This window comes from Oryctolagus cuniculus, chromosome 21 (genome assembly GCF_964237555.1).
Source record: "Oryctolagus cuniculus chromosome 21, mOryCun1.1, whole genome shotgun sequence".
Classification (NCBI taxonomy): domain Eukaryota; kingdom Metazoa; phylum Chordata; class Mammalia; order Lagomorpha; family Leporidae; genus Oryctolagus; species Oryctolagus cuniculus.
Genome location: NC_091452.1, coordinates 20809482 through 20829264, shown reverse-complemented (window position 1 = coordinate 20829264; position 19783 = coordinate 20809482).

Below are 19783 nucleotides of genomic sequence, written 5' to 3'. Positions count from 1 at the left end.
CTGCTCCGCAACGTCCCCCGGGAGGCTGAGCTGCCCCAAGTGGCTCCTTGGGTCTCTGGCTTCCAGCTTCTGGGCAGATCCTGCTGATGGGGGTGCAGGAGGAGGAAGGGGGTGGTGCATCGAGTCCTTGGTTTCCTCTTTGCTGGCGCACAGGCTGCTGGGCGCCTCCATCAGCCTTGCCCACTGAGACCCCCCCTCCCCCGCCCCGGAGGTTGACCAGCAAGCCCTGGGGTTACCCCTGCTCTTCCAGTACTTGCTTCAGCAGCCACGCCAGCCCCTCTGAGTGCACCCTCTGTCCCCTGCTGTGGCTCTGGCCCACACCCACCCCTCCCGCTTCACACCCCGCAGTCTCTCACTTCCAGAACATCACGCAAGGGTTCTGGAGCGCTCAGCTCCGTGCCTGGCAGGAGTTCGGTCAAGCTCGGGCAGGGTCCTGTGTGGGGCTGGGCACCTAGCTAGTGAGACAGGGGACAGCCGCAATGACTCCAGGAAGTGGCGATTGCCCACGAGAGGCTTTTGGGCTGGAAACAAAAGCATTTTGTGGTAATCAATGTCTAGGATTCCAGCAAACACCTGGTTAGAGAGACATAAGGCGCATGGTTAGAATGCAGGCTGTGGGCACCTGCAGGACCCTCATTCTCTCTCCAAAGTGGCCTGGTTTGGAGGAGAAAGTTACCCTAGGATTGTGGCCTAGGGGTGAAGAAAGAGAAATTGCTATGGAGAGAGAAAGGCGGAGGCTGTAGGGAGGGAGCAGAGGTGGCCACGTGGGCGTTGAAGGCCGGGAAAGGATCCACTTTCTTTCTATTTTGTTTAAAAAGATTTATTATTCATTTGAGAGAGAGACTGACTTTCCCAAATGGCCACAACAGCCAGCACTGGGCCAGTCCAAAGTCAGGAGCCTGGAACTCCATCCGGGTCTCCCACATGGATGGCAGGAACTTCACACCTGAGCTGTTCTCTGGGTGCATTAGCAGGAAGCTGGGCGGGGCTGGAGTAGCTGGGACTGGTGCACTGGGAACCAGGCACTCTGATATGGGATGTAGGCGTCCCACATGGTGACTTAAGCCCACGACACCACAAGGCCCACTAAACTCAGCGTTTTAAATTCCATTTTCCACGAAACGTTGGGAGGACCCTCATCCTCTCTCTCAGATGTGTTTTCCACTAGGAGCTGGCCCCAGTGTACGTGGGGGCAGGGAGGGGAGCTGGGGGAGGGGTTGTCTGAGCCCTCAGCAAATGCAAATAGGGTGAGTCCCTGCTCGAGACCCTTAGCAGCCGCGTGGCCTGGGAGAAGCTGCCTGGCCTCTTGGGACCTCAGTTTTCCCAACAGCAAAATGGGAAGAAGATCACTCACCACACGCAGCTACGGGGAGAGTCAGAGCAGTCAGCCAGCGAGCTGCTGAGCCTCTGAACAGACCCCGGGACTCCTGCCCGTGGATCTGTGCGTGGGGTCCCTAGCACTGTGGGTCTGGGGGGGGGAGTCCTTGCTCCCTTCCCAAGCAAGTCCCCTAGATTTACTCACATGTGTGCTTAGAAGAATGTATCTTAAGATATTTGGACAAGGTGGACGGGTGGTTGCCCAGCTACATCCCTTTTGGTAAAAATACCAGCAGCAAACCTCCATGTCCAACAGCAGGGGATCGACTAAGTCCAGAGGGAGGATTCTGAGCAACGGAAGACTGTGAAGCCTCGTAGATGAGGAACAACTTTTCCAAAACCTTGGGACGGTCACCTTTTAAAGACCCGTGACTCTCTCTTTACTTCCAGCCCAATTGTTTTTAATATATGATTTTTGAAAAGGTATTCAGAAGGCATAGAGAAACATAGAGAGAGACAGAGACAGAGGATAGAGAGGGACAGAGAGGCAGACAGAGAGATGGACAGACAGAACTCCCTCCCCAGACACCTGTAACTCCCGGGGCTGTGCTGGGCTGAAGCTGCGGTGGCGGGGAGGGGGCAGGAACCCGGGGAGGCACTGGAGGAGGCTGGAGGCAGAGGTCAGAGCCGTGAGTCTCACCCAGGAGCTCTGATGTGGCAGGCAGCTGTCCCAGGCGGTGTCTCCACTTTTAGGCCGACCACCTGTTCCCATCCAAGCAAGTTTATGTATACGATGCAAAGAGATCAAATAGATTTTTTAAAAATGCAGTAGTTGTCTGGGGCTGGGCCTGTGGTACAGTGGGTGAAGCCACCGCCAGCAGTGCTGGCATCCTCTATGGGCACTGGTTCAAGTCCTGGCTACTCCACTTCTGATCCAGTGCTCTGCTAATGGCCTGGGAAAGCAGCAGAAGATGGCTCAAGTGTTTGGGCCCCTGCACCCACGTGGGAAACCTGGAGAAAGCTCCTGGCTTCAGATCAGCCCAGCTCCAGCCTTTGTAGTCATCTGGGGAGTGAACCAGCAGATGGAAGACCTCTCTCTCTCTCTCTTTCTCTCTCTCTCTCTCTCCCTCCCTCTGCCTCTCTGTAACTCTGCCTTTCAAATAAATAAATAAATCTTTTTTTTAAAATGCAATAGTTGCCTTAATTATGGGGAGCAGGGGAAAAGAGGGTCCTGGCCCCCAGCCCCACTCCCACCCAGCACCCAACGCCTCTCGGGTACCTCCTTAGAGCTGAGGGACTTAAAGGGACAGCACAAAGATAAAATTATATGGGCCCACACATGGGCTTCTCAGCGATTCATCTCAATTCTACATTACACATGGCGTCGGTTAATTTTCCTAGCAAGACTGGCTCAAGGTGAGTGCCCCACTAATCAATCCATTTTACAGATGGGAAGACAGAGTCTTTTGGCCAAAATTGCACAGGTGAGAAAGGCAGAACCAGGAGCCAACCGCTGAAGTCTGAAGCTCCAGCCCCTGCTCCCCACAGGTGGGAGTGTTGAGTCGGAAGAGCTGAGAGCCCAGGGCCTGCAACACCAGTTTCCTGGTTTGCAACAGTGTTTCCTTGTTTCCCAAGATGGGAAAAGCTGGGGACCAGATCCGCAGTGACTCTGCCGGTCCTTGCAGCCTTGTGCAAGTCTGAAGCCATTGCCAAGTAACATGAGAGCTACAGAGCATGAAGAGTGAGCTCCCATTTGGTTGTGAGTGTTTGAAATGGCTTGAAAATGATACACAGGGTTGGCGTTACCATACAGTGCATTGAGCACCAGATCACAGTGCCAGACTAAATCCTGGCGGCTCAGCTTCCACTGCCACTTCCTGCTAACATGCCTGGGTCAGATGCCTACATCTGGCTGAAGCCAGGAGCCCGGAACTCGTCCAGGTCTCCCGCATGGATGACAGGGACCCCAGTACTTGAACCATCGCCTGCTGCCCCCCAGGGCACACGTTATCAGAAAGCTGGAACCGGAAGCAGAGCCAGGACTCAAACCCAAGCCCTCCGTAGTGGGATGAGGGCATCCCAATGAGTGTCTTTGACCCTTTTGCCAAAAGCCCTCGAGTGTTTGCGAGCCAATAAGATGCCTAAGTGGAACATTCCACACCAGACCTCGCCTGAGGGGGTCACAGTCAAAACACGGGCAGAGTAAGAATAACGCCTGAAACCGCTCTCAGGCCTCGTGTCTGGGGAGTATGGGAGGCACAGGTGGATTTCACGTTTGGACTTGATCTCGTGACGAGTACACACGAGTATTCCACACATAACAGCAGTGAAAGCCCGAGATGCTTCCGATGTCCCGAGCATTTGGGCTAAGAGCTATTGAACCTGTGTCACGAATCGTAACGATACCCCTCTCCATCTCCAGGCGAGTTTGCGGGGATTTTTTTATGTCTTCCATCTTAGATGTATTTCTTCACTACCCGTGAAGGCTGATTTGTGTCCTATTTTGTTTTTTAAAAGATGTGTAAAATCAGAATCATCTGTGGCCAGCAGGTCTCTTCCCGAGCTCCCGCCTCCGTGCGCAGTGGCAGGGGCAGCCCCAGCGTCTCCCGCTTCTGTCCAAACCCCTTCTTTCTGGAGGCTCGGACAGCTGAGCTGGTGGCTGCCTCAGTCTGGTCCCCGTCACTGGCAGACCCTGGCAAGAAGCGCCCGGATGCCGCGGCGAGGCGGGCACAGCTCAGCGGCTCGCCCTGACAAAATCTGATGTTTGGTGCTAGCGCCCTGATATGCGTTTCATTCGTAAGGCTCGAGGAACTCATCGGAAATATTAAATTAAGCAGTGTAACAGCTGAGAATAATTGGGTTTTCTGCCCCGTTGCCTGTGATTTTGTGTGGGGGTTGAGGCAGTTGGGAGGCCCAGGCAGGTTGTTTGAGGTTGGGGAGAGAGGCGAGTTCAACTCCCTGTTGAGATGGGAGAGACCCCCGTCACCCCTGGTGCCAACCCTCTGAGTCCTGGGAGCTGAATTTCCTAGCTAAAAGAGACTACAGACGCCACGTGAGTTGATATCATCCTGCACCCATTTCATGGATGGGGAAAACTGAATGCTTTGAGAGCTGTTTTAGCAAGTTAGCAGCAGAGCTGGGACTTAGCAGCTGACTGCGATAAAGCTTTTTCCATCCCATTAGCCCTCCTGTTTATTATGGTTTCAGAAACCCTAGAACTCTGAGCCTGCTTGCTTGTAATGTGACACAAAGATCATGGGTTCCAGGGTCAGAGAGGCTCAAACACAGCTCTTCCCTGGGAGCTGCCAGGCAAGCCGAGGATGCTGGGAACCTCATCTTCCTGCTAGAAGCTGGGGCTCCCCGGGCATTCATCAGAAGGGGGGCACTGAGCTTTGTACAGGAGCTGAGGTGAGCGCTGTGCACCTGAGCTGTTGATACACTGAGGTTTCCCATTCAGTAGGCGTCTAGGCAGATCTGACATTCTCCACCAGGGCACTTCAACAGAGTCGTGGAGGACACTGGAAGGAAAAAGGCAAGTTTATTTCAGAGCAGTTGAATTTTGAAATCCATGCATACAAAAATTTTCATAAAGTTCAGGCAAAATACTCAGTATGAAAAAAAAAGGAATGGTACCATTCCTTGTACCAAAAGAAACTCTTTTCTGTCAATTCCATTTTCCCACAAACATTTTTGAAGCACCCTCCTACCTCCCTTTTCTATCCATCAATCATCTGTCTATCATCTATTTGCTTATCTATCTACCTATGAGATACAGAGAGACAGTGAGCTTCCATCCGCTGGTTCACTCTCTGATGCCTGCAGTAGTTGGGGCTGGGCCAGGCTGAAGCTGGGAGCTGAGAGCTCAGCTCAGGTCCTCCCCATACGTGAGCCAGCGCTGTGACCTCTCAGGGTGTGCATTAGCAGGAGGCTGCAATCAGGGCTGGAGCTGGGACGCAAACCCTAGCACTCTGGTGTGGGATGTGGATGCCGCACCAACCCTAGCACGCTCGGATTTCCCACTAGCCCTGAGGCAGTGATCTTGGAACTACACTGGTGCACAATGTGCAGAACGGCTCAGCCAGGGCATGCAGTAGGCACTTAACCAATGCTCCTGTCCTTGTGTTCTCCAGAGATTCCTTCTCCAGAACCCCACCCCAGCTCCATTTTTGAGAAGTAAACCAGAGAGAAAACTGGGCGTTGGGGGGGGTGTGTTGTGTTAGCTGCACATCCAATGGGTCTGTGAGAGGCAAACACATCCAGCAGCATCTTGTATGCTTCCACTCCTTACCCGAGGTGACCAGGCCAGCTTTGGGGGTGAGGGTGAGTGGCAGTGGGCGGGCTCTGAGGAACTGTGCAACGTTTCCCTTCCCCCAGCAGGAGAAATACTTCTGTGCTTGCATGTTTTCCAGCTGTTGAGCCAAGAACCCATGCCCTGTTAGCCTTGTCACACGCTGGCCTCTCTGATGTCAGAGAAGGGTGTCCCTTTAAAACCCCATCTCACTAACACATTCTGGGCACCCTGGAATCAGGCTGGGGTTCCTTTTCCTCTTGAAAAGCCAACAATATCACTGGGATGCTGATGTGGCCATTTCCCCTCCTGGTGGCCTCAGGCACGATGTTGCTCCTCTCTGAGCCCCAGGTCCTCTGTGGACACTCTGTGGAAGTCATTGGCCGTGGCACCTGGAGCGTGGCGGGTGTGGAGTCTGGAGTTTCCATCACACGCTATCCCAGCTCCATCACATCCCAGCCCTGAGAGTTAGAGCTCCAAACCCCAGCCTCCCTGTCTGTAAGTCGGGCTTAGAGCTCCGAACCCCAGCCTTCCCGTCTGTAAGTTGGGCTTAGAGCTCCAAACCCCAGTCTCCCTGTCTGTAAGTCAGGCTTAGAAGCAGGGCCCGCCTCCCTGCCCGGTCCTGAGGATTCAGCAGGACAAGAACTTGCGTCACCTTTAGCTTGGGTCTGAGCATGCCTACGGGTGGCCGCGTCACCGCCAGGCTTTGGTGCTGGACGTTGGTCAGGATTGGCATCCATCCCAGATTCCTGCTTTACTAGCAGCAGCCATTTTTCTGGAGTTGCTTGGAATGGTGACAGTGATGGTGATGGTAACATCGCCAGTGCTTCCTGGGCATCTATGCACCAGTCACCATTCTGAAGTGTTCACCTGTGCTGCCTCTCCCAACTCGGAGAGCCTGATGAGAGGACATGAGCGTGCATAGGTGGCTCTTGGAAAAGTTCATGGGAGATGCATGGTATGAAAAAAATCTATGCATACATCTTTTTTAAAAAATTCAAAAAAAATCATTCTGTTAATTCATTTTTTTCAACAACTTTTAGGCACACCCTTGTATTCTGCATTTTATCAAGGAGGAAACTGGGGCATGGGGAGCGGCCGGAGGATGCAGAGTGTCAGTCAGTCTGGCCTCCATAGCAGTGCTGTGGCACCGAGGGTCGCAGACAGCTCAGTGGCAAACATCGTGTCAGCTCCTCAGCCATGCACCTGAAAGGGTGGGCAGAAGTGAGCTCAGCTGGCCATGACAGAGCTCAGCTTCTTGTCTATTCCACATGTCTTGCCTCCTCCTTGGGTTGGCAGCTACTCATGGCAGAAGGCTGCTGTCCATGGTGCTAACCTCCCACAGGCCACAGTGAAGCCCAGAGGTCAGTGGGTGCAGAAGCACCTGGTGCCATAAAGCAGCCCAGGCAAAGCCCTGAGTCTGTCCCCCCTCCCATAGGGGAGCTGGACAAGACACGGCTGACAAGTGCAAGGGATAGAGGGAGGCACTGAACCCAGAGAGCCTGATGGGAGGATTTGCCTGCTTCACTGCCACACCGGAAGCCTCTCTACCTCCCTGGGGCATTGAGCCAACACAGGTAGGATGCTAGGATCTGTCAGCAGCTGTAGCTGGGCTCATGTGAGACTTGGGAGAGGCCAAATGACTGACTTGGATAGGGGACAGGGGGCAGGTGCTTAGCCTGGTGGTCAGGACACCAGTGAAGGTTGGCACCCAGCTGTCATTCCCTCAGTGTGTGACCTTGAATGGGTGAATTGACATCTCTAAGCCCCAGCCTTGTCATCTGCAATGTGGCGGTGATGGCTGAGGGCAAAGAACCTGCAAGGCCTTGGGCACCAAGGCGAGTTCTCGAGCCTCTCTGTTCCATCACATGGGACCCCCGGGATCAAGCGACCAGACTCACTGCAATGTGCGATTGGATTGAAGGCAGCATGGAGCACCCACCAGATTCCTGCCCGATGGAATAAGATGCCCACAGACTGGAAGTGGGGCAGACAGCTCCAGATCCCAGGGGATAGCCCCTCCCAGCCAGGCTGGGAGGATGGGAGAAGCGGACAGTGACCCTCCAGGGCAGAGGGTCTGCGATGGTACCTGACCCTCAGCAGGAGTGGAGTGGGCCCTGACTGGAAGCACAAGAACAGAGCCCAGGCTGGGAGCAGGGGGCTGAGGGTAGGAAGGGATGATACAAGACACAAGAGCGGATGTGTTCGGGGCATCGCCTTCCCTGTGGTCCCCAGACCCAGAGCACTCTGCAATGCCTGCTGGAGACATGTAGAACCATCCGGAGAACGGCAGGCGGCCGCTGCTCTGTATTTTTCTAGGTGCCACAGACAAACGTGGGGTCTGACCCACCCGTGCTGGACGGAGGACCCCAAGCCTGCACCAGCCGGGGGCTCCCCTGTGGCCCTAATGGCCTCAGCATTGCTCAGGAGCGCCTCTGCTGTGTGAAGCAGAAAAAAAGACGCGAGGGGTGTGGCTCGGCAGCTCATGGACCCCCTCCTGCCACAGGTGAACATCTCTGCTTGGAACATCTGTGCAGTGAATGACGCCCCCAAAGCCCTTTCCAGCTCTGCTCCCCCAAGTCCATCTTCTCCCTGTCTCATCTCTTTCCCCTTCTCTCCCAGCAGACAGGACACAAGATGTCCATGGTTGTAATTCATTGCAACAGGGAGAGACTGCACTCCGGAAGCCACGTACATGCTACCGGAAATGGAAACCCTCCAAAGCCCCTGGTCCAGGCTGTGCTACATTCAGAAATACATGCCATCAGCCATCCGCCCACCCACCCATCCGTCCACCCATCCACCCATCCACCCATCCACCCATCCATCCATCCACCCACCCATCCACCCACCCATCCACCCATCCACCCACCCATCCATCCACCCATCCACCCATCCACCCATCCATCCATCCACCCACCCATCCACCCACCCATCCACCCATCCATCCATCCATCCATCCACCCATCCATCCATCCATCCGTCCACCCATCCACCCATCCACCCATCCACCCATCCATCCATCCACCCACCCATCCACCCACCCATCCACCCATCCACCCACCCATCCATCCACCCATCCATCCATCCATCCATCCACCCACCCATCCACCCACCCATCCACCCATCCACCCATCCATCCATCCACCCACCCATCCATCCATCCATCCACCCACCCATCCATCCACTCATCCACCCACCCATCCCTCCCTCACTCACTGAACATGCTTTTCGTGTTTGCTGTTCAGGACACACAACGTGGCTGAGTCTCCTTCCCTTCTCTGAAGATTTCATGGTGAAGACATGTGGCCCAGCAGAGAAGACGCCAGCTGAGATGCCCATGTACCCACGGCCCATGTCCGAGTGCCTGGGCTGGATGGTCAGCTCCAGCTTCTGACTCCAGCTTCTTGCCCGTGTACACCCCGGGAGGCAGCAGCAGTGGCTCAGCTGTTGCTGCCCCTGTGGGAGGCCTGGATTGAGTTTCCCCTTCCTGGCTTCGTCCTCCGACCTGGGGCCACTGTGGGCATGTGGGGAGTGAGCCCATGAGTGGCAACTGCCTCTCTCTCTCTCTCTCTCTCTCTCTCTCTCTCTCTCTCTCTCAGATAAACACAAAGTTAAAAAGAAATGTAAGAAGAATGCTTAGATTTCTTGTCTTCCAACTCAAAGCGTGATTTCTCCCCCTGCACTTTATTACACATACATTTCTTTATTATTTGTTTATTCTCAAACCCCAAAGCTGTGCAGGTGAGCAGATGTGCCCGCCCAACCCTGCTCCACACAGTGGCGTGTGACATTGACAGAGATGGCTTCTGATAGATTCCAGGGGCCCCGCTGATCTTTTTTTAATCAGGTGTTGCCATGCGGCTATGATGAAGCCATTGCTGTGGATTCACCAGGCACTCACCAGGGAGCCTGGCTTGTCCCTCACCTCCCTTCTCGGGGACACCGCAGTCTCCTCTGGGGGACTCAGACCCCACAGTGTGGCTGCGCCAGCGCCAAGCGTCTGCTGTCCTGAGGCCTGCAGGGCATCACGTGTCTCCACGCGCCAGAATCAGGGGCCCTGGGGTGAGCCCAGGGTGCTGCATTCCCTCAAGTGCTCCAGGACACCGTTGTGCCCTTTGAAGTACAGAGTTCAGCTCCTCTCACCAGTAGCAGACAAGAGGGGAAAGAAGGAAGCAGTGGTAAAATCCTATGAGCTTGCACCGCCCAGTCAATCAGCGTCTGTTCTGGGAATGCAATGTTTTTGACTCTGCCTTCGGTGCCACTGAGTGCATTGCCTTGGTGCCTCCCAGACCCCTCATTGCCCCTTCACCTCCACTTGCCACACCGCACGGCCTCTCCTTCCTAAGTGATCTCATTCCCCCACATGGCCATCGCACCCTGGCTTTCTTTTCATTTGTCTCTTCTCCCGGAATATCTTTGAGTTTGCTAGGTTTTTCTGTCACCAAACTCCTACCAATCCCTCAAAACCCAACCGATCCTCACCACTTCCTCCCAGCTCAGTTAGTTGCCCCTCCCCCACCCCATCTTCCTGCTTCTCAGGCTGAAGATCCCACACCTGAGCGAGGATCCAAGCCGAAAGTTACTGAGTCCCACTCTGAGCCTGGTGCTGCGTTCAGCACCTGAGACACTGGTTTAACAAAAAGATGGAAGACGCTGCACTTGCCTGCAGGGCAGGCACTGAGAATCACCCTCCCCCCCAGGCTGAGCGGGTGCTCCAGGCAGCTGGGGAGGGCTGAGATCCGGGTGCCCACCTCACCAGCGGGGATCAGCCAGGAAAGCCAGGCCACATGATTCTGAGAGAGCCTGAGCAGGGGCGGGGCAAGGCAGAGCACAGCCCTAGGATTGACAGTCACGTGCATCTCCCTCCGTGCTGGGGGGCAGGGAAGAACCTGTCACCCTTGAACCTTGCCCTGGTACAGCGTCAGCTCCCTGCTCCATCTCCATGGAAACACCAGCCACAGGCTCTCCAGAGTGAACACAGCTGCGCTCCCTCAGCCCACCTGCCACCTGTCTAGACCCAGAGATCCGTGAGTGTGCAAGACATCGCTGGGCCAGCCATCCCTCCCCGGCAAGAATGTGCTACCTGTGGGGGTGCTCTAGGTCAGCTTCTGGGCCTTTCAGGATGTCAGCTGGGATGTGATGCCTGGACAAGACGCCAGCCCTGGTTCATCCACAAACCCAGGTTCCAGCATCGGAAGTCAGCTCTGCTGTGCCACTTTTGGGAGCTCACCCAACTTCTCTGAGCTATGCTTTCTTGACCATCATTTGAGAACAGCAAGTGTTCCACGTGGCCCTTGTGCTTCTCGGTGGAGGAGACGCTGCTGCCAGGTTTGCTCTCCGACGCCTCCTACTTATTAGTGTTTTGGTTGGTAGAGGTGGCGATTGCTGTGACGTTCCGGTCTTGGTTAGTGCACGTCTGAGCTCTCTCCATCCCAACTCTGATTAAGAAAACGCCTTCTAAGCGATTTCCCTTTGTTGGCTTTACGTATTTTCTTGAGTGAGATCTCTCCACTGACATTCATTTCCTGGCCAGTCTGCAGCCTGATGCACCGTCCTGATCATGCTATATGATGTTTGGCAACATAATGTGATGTGACGCCGGCTGCCGATGACCGATGGGCTGCCCGTCAGCGGCTGGAGCGGCACCCAATTTTCTAAAGAGCATTGTTACAGAAACAAACAGGATGGCCTTTTAACTCGTATTGATTTATTTCTGAGGAATGAGCCCCTCTGCTACTCTTACAAGTGCTGTAATTAGAGGGCAGAGTTACCTTTCTGGGGCAAGGGCTGGGGGATCTCAGCAAGGAGGGGCGGGAGGTGGAGAGAAAAGGCGGGGCGGGGTGCAGGCAGCAGCCCCGGACTCTCTAGCGCACCATAGTGAGCTCAGGAAACATGGTGGCCACGTGCATAAAGAATTCTCCCTCCCTCCTCCCTCCCTCTTTCCTTTCTTCTCCACCTCCCTCCTTTCCATCCGTCATCCAACTATCCATTATGTATCCATCTATCTGCACATCTTGCCAACCTTTCTTCCTTTGCTTTATCCATCAATCTACCCATTCACCCATTCATCCATCCAACCACTCACCCATCCACCCACCCATCTACCCATCCACTCACCCATCCACCCACCCATCTACCCATCCCCTCACCCATCCACCCATACACCCACCCATATACCCACCCATCCACCCATCCATCCATTATCCACCCATCCAAATTCCTTCCTCCTTTCCTCCCCTCTCCCCATCTCCCTTCCTTCCTCTCTGTCTCTCCCAGTCTCATTCCTTCTCTTTCCCATGAAGTATTGTGGAGGACGCTGGCTGGTGTGCTGTAGTAGGGGGACTCAGAGAGAATGGGGTTCTCATCCTGGCCCTGCTGGGTGACCCTGGGGATTAGGCCCCCTTCCTCACACCAGCTTTCCTCACCTCCCCCACCATCCTGTCTCCGGCTCCTTCCCTTCCTGTCCATCACCCTCCTCCTAGCAGGGATCCTGGCATCCATTTTCACTTTGCCAAGGACATTGTAGCCGTGGCTTCGTGGCTCCCTCCCTCCTCCTGGGGCTCTACACAAATGCCTTCTCCCAGGGAGACCTTCCCTGGCCACCTCTGTAGAACCTCACCTCCTGTTGAGCTGGTAACACCATGTAGTGCTTATCTAATGGGTAACTATGCCAGGCAGGTCCACTTTTCCACAGTTGTAGCCACATACCCTAGAGCAGAGTGTGCCGTGTTAACGGGCACTGTGCAAATTCCCATAGGATGAGAAAACTTCATGTTGTAGATTTGGGTGCCAGCAGGTGTGAGTCTTCAGGGGCTGACGCCAGGAAACAGGAGTGAGGGAGCAGGAGAGACGGATGGGGGGAAGGGAAGGCAGTCTCGGGGTGTTCACTGCCATCGCTGCCGTGGACCTGAGCTCAGTTTCCTTGGCCCCTCTCGGGATCATTCCGGCCAGGATCACAAGGTGGAGAATCGAGCCCTGACTGACTCCGGGAACCCTTTGTGCAGGGTGAACCTTGGAGCTGAGCCGGCACCATGGCATGAGTCCTGGTGGCGTAGAACTGTCCCCAGCAGGTGCTGCTGAGGTCCCGGGGGGGGGGGGTGTGGGTACTCAGGCTTTGTCTGCCCCACCTCATTGCTATAGGGGAGTCTTCCTGGAGGAGCTACATTTGTGGGACAAGAAGGCAGCCCAGAATCAGTTGCTTTGCTGTATCCTCCACCCATCTTGACCTCATCCATAATGACTTTGGCCATGGCACTCACCTGCTGCCACCTTCCAGTTTCCCAGTAATAAAAAAAACAGTTTGGACAAGATCATGGCTGCTACCTATCCAAGATAAAAATCTACCCATTAAAAAAAATCATTAAATGCATTGTGTGGATTCAACGTAGAAAGAAACCCTCATAAAATAAGATAATAGAAAAGGAGAATTATTGCAGAAGCGGATCTCTGTGGGCACTGTGAATTTTTTATATTCTCTGATATTTTTATGCAAAGTCTCCTCCCCTTTTCCCCCTCTCCACCCCTCCCCCTTATTTTCCTTCTTCCACCTCCTGCCCCTCCCCCCTTTCCTTTCTCCCGTTAGAATTTGAGTTCCATCCATGGAGGCAGGGATTTCTGCTCCCTCTGCTCCCTGCTGTTGGCCAGTGCCTGGCACAGAGCTGCAATGGGCATGAATGGGCTGTAATAATACAGCTTGAGCAACGGGTTACTGAACATTGACATGGGAGAGCAGGGAGACCCAGCGGTGGGCAGGCCAGGTGGTGCCATGAGCTCATGGGGCTTCCGACATAGCTGGGACTGCTCATTTTGTCCTCCCCAGCAACATTTCGGGTGGCACAGATTAGGTGACATGGTCCATGTTCCGTCGCTGTAACAACATCACAAAGAAAACAGGTTTGTGTAGCTCATGGTCGTAGAGATCCCAGGGCAAGGCACCAGCCCCTGTGTGGCCCTGGTGGAACCATCCTGGTGGGTGGCACCCCTATGTGGGGAGCCCGTGGGAGGGCATTTTTGAGTGGTGCATGCATCCACTTGGTGAGGCCGTGCTCATTTGCGTCAGCTCATCTGCCAGGCAGTCAACCCCGTCATCTGAGTCCATCCCTGATGGTAGCGTCCCCACGTGCCTGGGTTATCCCAGATATAGAGGGCTTGAGCCCAGGACATCCTATCTATGTCATGGCCTCAGAGGAGAGTCCGGCGTCCACCAGGGGAAGTCAGTGGGGAGCTGGGGGAGGGTGCAGGGTCCACTGGGACCTTGAGCAGGTGGCCCCCTGCCTGAGAGGTGCTGTCATGCCAGTTCAGGGAGAGCAGTACCCAGTACAGGCAGCTCAGAAGCTTCATGCCTGGGCTCTGGGGTCAGACAGCCATGGCTTCCAGCTCCACCTGGCTCAGCTCCACTTCATGGCTGCGTGCCCCTCGCATGCTGCAATCCTCTCTGAGCCCAGGTAAAGTGGGGGTCCTGGCCTCTCCCAGCTGAGTGCTAGCAGGGTTCACACACTCTGCTGAGTCTGAAGCCTCAGTGGGGACTTCTATGACAGACGCTGCTCACAGGGGTTAATTCACTAACATGAGCAGCCAGAGCCGGACCAGGTGGGAGGAGAGCGGGGTCTGCAGAGAAGAAATTCTCAGGCCCGAGCTTGGCCAAGTGCCATTTCTTTGTGACCCCTGCAGGCCACGTTTGGGGCCTTCTAGCCCTTTATTGCCAGCCCAGCCCTGCAAAGCAGAGCCTGCCCTTTTACTGTGAATGCTGTGCTGTTGGCTGACCCCAGGATAGAAGCATCCAGAAGGGCAATGACACAAGGGGCTGAGACAGAGCCACATCCCCACTGGCCACATCTGCTGTCCCCAGCTTGAGGAGGGACCATGGCTATGGAGGGGACCCTGGTACAGCGCTGATGTAAGGTGTGCCCCAAGGGTCCAGGAATGGTGGCTCCTGGTATCACTGCCACGGACATGCTTATTGGCTGTAGCACAAGCCCCAACTCCTCTGCCAGAAACTCCCACCCTTGACCTTGATGAAACAGCATCCATGCAGCCCGAGGGACTCTCACAGCTCTCACTTCCCCATCTCCATCCTGACTCCCAGGCAGCCAAGTGCACTGGGGCTACTGCAACAGAATGCCACAGAGACAGGTTGCATCAGAAACTCATTTTCTGCCAGTTCTGGAGGCTGCAAGTTCAAGGTCAGGGTGATGGCAGCTGTGGTTTCTACTGGGGACCCTGTCCTTGCTTGGCACAGGGCCATCTTCTCGCTGTGTCCTCGAGTGGCCGCCCCTCTGCACGCTCCCATCCCGGTGTCTGCCGTGCCCCTGACCTCTCATATCAGGGACTAGGAACAGATTCGACCAGAGCGCACCTCGAAGGCATCATTTTAACGTCCTTACTTCTGTGAGGGGCCTGTCCTCCAGTGCAGGACTTTAACATGTGGCCCTCGAGGGCAGCCAGGTCGCCTCCCCAGACCTGTCACCTTTTCTTTCCACCATGTTCCCCGCACAAGCCCAAGGCAAACCCTGCCCTGCCGCACACCCACTTCCGCTCGCTCCCATCTCCCAGGTCCACAGCACTGCACACAGCGCCAACAGCCCGTGTCTGTGCCCACAAGCCAGCCAGGGCTGGGACGATGTCTCCCTCCAAGAGGGCGGGCAGAGATTGGGGTCATCTTTGATTGAGAAGAAAGCTGTTGCAATGACACCCACAGCCATTTTGCTCTTGGAGACGGGAAAAGTACTTCACTCATTAGTGTAAAAAAGGAGAGAACAGAGGCACAAGCAATCTTGTGGACAAGCCCGGGCCATTCATTTGCAACCGTCCATTTTCTGGGTGTCAGAGGACGACTTTTTTTTTTTTTCATGTATAATCTGATTTCCAATGTTGGCAACAAAGAACGCTTCACTCATGTGCGACGCGGGGTTTTCTTCTTCGTAGACAATAACCGATTATAAAAGCCGTTCTCAGCCTCCCACCCCACCCCCCCCGCCCCCCAATCTCGGAGCCGTGTTGACATATGGAAATGAATCAAAATGTAATACGCATAATTACGAGCATTGTAAGTAGGGTACAATTAGTGTCTCTTCAAACCGATGTTGTAATCAAAAGACACCACTAAAACAGTCCAAGGAGTGAGAGCATGAGCCACGGGATTCGACGCCGATTGGAAGGAAGTTTCTCTCTTTCTTTGCCTCTTCTCCTGGGTATAGAGACGCGCGTCGCCTCCTATTCTGTTCCTGAGTGGGTGCAGAGAAATCAATTCTAATTATTCTCTCCACCCATGGAGCTGAGCACAGCCAAGGAAGGCCTGGCTTTAAAAATAAACCCAGCCGCCCGGAAGGGGGAAGGGTGGCTTTGGCTGAAGCTTTTATCTGGAGGGTGTCTTCTGAGGTCACGGGCCCCTCCCCGGGGAGTAGGGGAGGGGCGTTGGGCTTCATCAATCAGGATTTTGTAGCCTGGATATCTTCTGTGTCCGTCAGAAGGCATTTTGGGGGTGACTGGGGATGTGTGAGGTCTGGTTTTTGTTTTGCTAGCTGTGGATTCATTTGGCTTTTGCATCAAAGCCTTTGCCAACACGGGACTGTTGGGGTAAGGGTTTGGCCCAGGAGTTAGGACCCTCGCATCCCATACAGCAGCTCCTGGGTTCACTCCCATCTCCGACTCCCGACGCCAGCCTCCTGCTCACACAGATGCTGGGAAGCAGCGGTGATGAATCGAGTGGCTGAGTTCCACCACCCCCACGGGAGACCTGGGGTGAGTTTCCCATCCTTGCAGGCATCTGGGACATGAATCGGCAGATGGGTGCTCTCTGTCTCTCAAATAAATCCAAGAAAATTTAAACAGAAATAAAAGCCAGGAACCGGTCCCTTCGAGGGGCATTGTCCTCTGAGCCTCACTACAGCAGACCTAGGGACAGGACAGCCAGCTCGCTCCCCCTCTCCCCTGCTGCCCCTTGCGAGTGAGCTGCCCTGCACCAACCACTCTAGTTTTACCCCCATTCCCTGCCTGTCCCAATTTCTGCCGTCTCTCTGAAGTTACTTCCGGCCCCCAAGTTGCCACATTCCCCCAAGGCCACTTTTGCTGTCTCCTCTGCCAGGAGAGTCCTTGCTGGCAGCCCCCAGCCCCAGTCCAAGCAGTAGCATCACCATTGACCTTGAGCCTGGCTTTCTGCATGGACTCTCCCCTCTGCAGCTAAGCCACACCCACTGTTCATCTGGGCATTTCTCCCTCATCTGCAGGCTCTGAGAGGTAAGGTCCCTGCTGTTTCCATGGCTGTACCCCAAATGCCAAGTCCAGGATCTGGCACAGGGCGGGGGTTGGAGGGGGGAGTGGTGAAGCCCCTGTCTGAATTTTTGGATGAATTATTCAGTGAGAGCTGCCTCTTTGTTGCCTCTTAAGTGAGGCTGGAATAAGGGAGGAAGGGGAAGGGGATACTTTCTGAAACTCTGTGGGAACAAGATATTTACCCCCTTAAGATAAAAAGCTTACATCTGGGGTTAAAATCCTCTTTAAAGGTTGCTAGGCTCTCAATGTGTTCGCCAAGATTTCACGCATGGAAACTTAGTCTCCAAACTCCTGCATTCATGATATTTAGGAGGTGCTTAAAATTAGATGAAGCCATGATGGGGGAACCTCCGGCACTGCCTCTGTGGCTTTATTGGAAGAAGAAGAGAGAGTCGAGCTCACACCTGCTCCGTGTCGCCCTGCGCTGCCTTCTGATATGTCACAATGCAGCGAGAAGACCCTCAGCAGATGTCACCCCGTGTCACCACCATGAGACTTCCCAGCCTCAAGAACCATGAGCCAAACCAGCTTCTAGTCCTTCTAGTCCTAGATGAGCGTCACTGCAGATACGGAAGCTGACGTGGCCACCCGTATTTGTTTTCTATAGCATCGTTCGTCTAGATCTCATTTTCTGTTGGGTTGATCCAACGGCAAACACTTGGAAAGGACTTAAGATCCATCTCTAAGCACGAGATCAACAAACTACAGTGCACTTAAACACTAGAAGATTCTACAAGAATGTGTGAATGGTCATTTAGGGGCACGGAAAACTCGCCCGTCTGGGGGCCTAGGTCAAGCCATGAGCAGACACAAAGGTGTCATCATATATGCAAACAGTAGCTCGGCTTCTACCAATGTGGATGCACAGAGCGATAGATGTCTGGGACCCATCGAGCTAACTGTCTAGAGTGGTCTTTCTCATCCGTGGGCTTTTGGCTGATTTTTTTTTAAAGATTTATTTTATTTATTTGAAAGACAGGGTTACAGAGAGGCAAAGGCAGAGAGAGAGAGAGAGAGAGAGAGAGAGAGGTCTTCCATCCGATGGTTCACTCCCCAATTGGCCAGAGCTGCACTGATCTGAAGCCAGGAGCCAGGAGCTTCCTTAGGGTCTCCCACATGGGTGCAGGATCCCAAGGACTTGGGCCATCTTCCACCGCTATGCCAGGCCATAGCAGAGAGCTGGATCAGAAGAGGAACAGCTGGGACTTGAACTGGCACCCATATGGGATGCCAGTGCTTCAGGCCAGGGGTTTAACCTGCTGCGCTACAGTGCCAGCCCTTTTTGGCTGATTTTTAAGCCAGAAGCCAGGAACTTCTTCCTGGTCTCCTATGTGGGTGCAGGGGCCCAAGGACTTGGGCCAACTTCTGCTTTCCCAGGCCATAGCAGAGAGCTGGATCAGAAGAGGAGCAGCCAGGACTAGAACTGGCGCCCATATGGGATGCCGGGCCTGCAGGCAGCAGCTTTACCCACTACACCACAGTGCTGGCCCCTCTGGGTAGTTTCCACCCTCCTTGGACCTTGACATTTATTGTGATCCACTCCCCCACCCAAAGCAATGCAGCAGCTGTGGACACGTTGTGCTGGAATCTCACTTCTCTCTTCCTCTCCTGTCCTCCCACTGCCATGGTCGGGGTGGGGGGCTGGCTCGGGGGTGTTCCCCCATTTTGGCCAAGCCACAGTTCCAGAAGCCAAGACCCCTTACTGAGCCAGATTCCGCAAATATTAACCCTGAGACAGGGTCATCAAAAGTTCTGATGAGGAGTAGGCATTTAGCCTTGTAGCTTAAGACGCCTGCATCCCTCATTGGGGTCCTGGATTTGATTCCTGCCTCTGCGTCTGGTGCCAGCTCCTACCAGTGCACACCCTGGGAGGCAGCAGGTGATGGTTCATGTCGTTGGGTCTTTGCCACCCACAGTGGAGACCCGGATGGAGTTCCCAGCTTCTGGCTTTGGCCTGGCCCAGCCCCAGCTGTTGTGGATGCTTGGGGAGTGATCCAGCGGATGGGAGCTCTCTCTCTGTCTCTCTGCCTCTCCTCGACTCATCCCCCACCCCCTCAGTGGAAAACTTCTGGGGCCTCTCTTAGAGTGCGTCTCTGGGGCTAAGCATGTGGGCAGCTCATTTCCGTGCAACCCTGAGCCTTGGTTAAGTGAGGGAGGCTGGGGGAGAAGCAAATCAGCTCAAGGAACCCCGGCACAGGGGCGTCTCCCTGGAAAGAGCTCCCACCTGGCCCAGGGGCTCTCCCACAATGCACCAGGTGCCTGGAGCTGATAAGAATGAGTCCCACAGCCCACAGGCACATGACAGGAGAGAGGAGAAGAGAGGAGGTGCAGGTGGATGAGAGGGGACGGATCACGACCTTGGGTGTCTTTTCCCTTGGGCTGGGGTTATTTGCTATTGGTTCCCCTGCCCTGCTCGTTCCTGGGAAGAGGAACACGGAGCCCAGCTGGGGAGGTGGATGTCACCTGTGGACATTTAAACAGGCGGCTGAGAACGGGCAGTGGAGCCCACTCCTGGAGTGCCAGCCCTGGCTTTGTCTGGGGCAGGAGCTTGTGGGAGATTTTTTCCCTTTTTCTTCACCCTTGGCTAATGTCTTACCAATAGCCTGACTCTCAGTAAGTGCTGGGTCTCTAATCAGAAAAGAAGTAAGAAGATAAAAGTCGCTTTGAGTGTGAGTTTCGATTTCACTTCCTAGTTGCCTTTAAGCATGGGGACTGGAGGGGGAGAGGGTGGTTTTTGCAGTCTGGCTCCTCCTAAGAAGCTGGGCAGGGAGGCACATGCCTCCCAGGCCAGTGTTGGAGGAATGTTCTAGAAAGCTGGACAAGTCTTCTGTAAGAAATGGGAATGATCCTTTCTTATAAAGTTAAACGTAAAATCACCCAGTGACCTTGAATTCCCACTCCTGG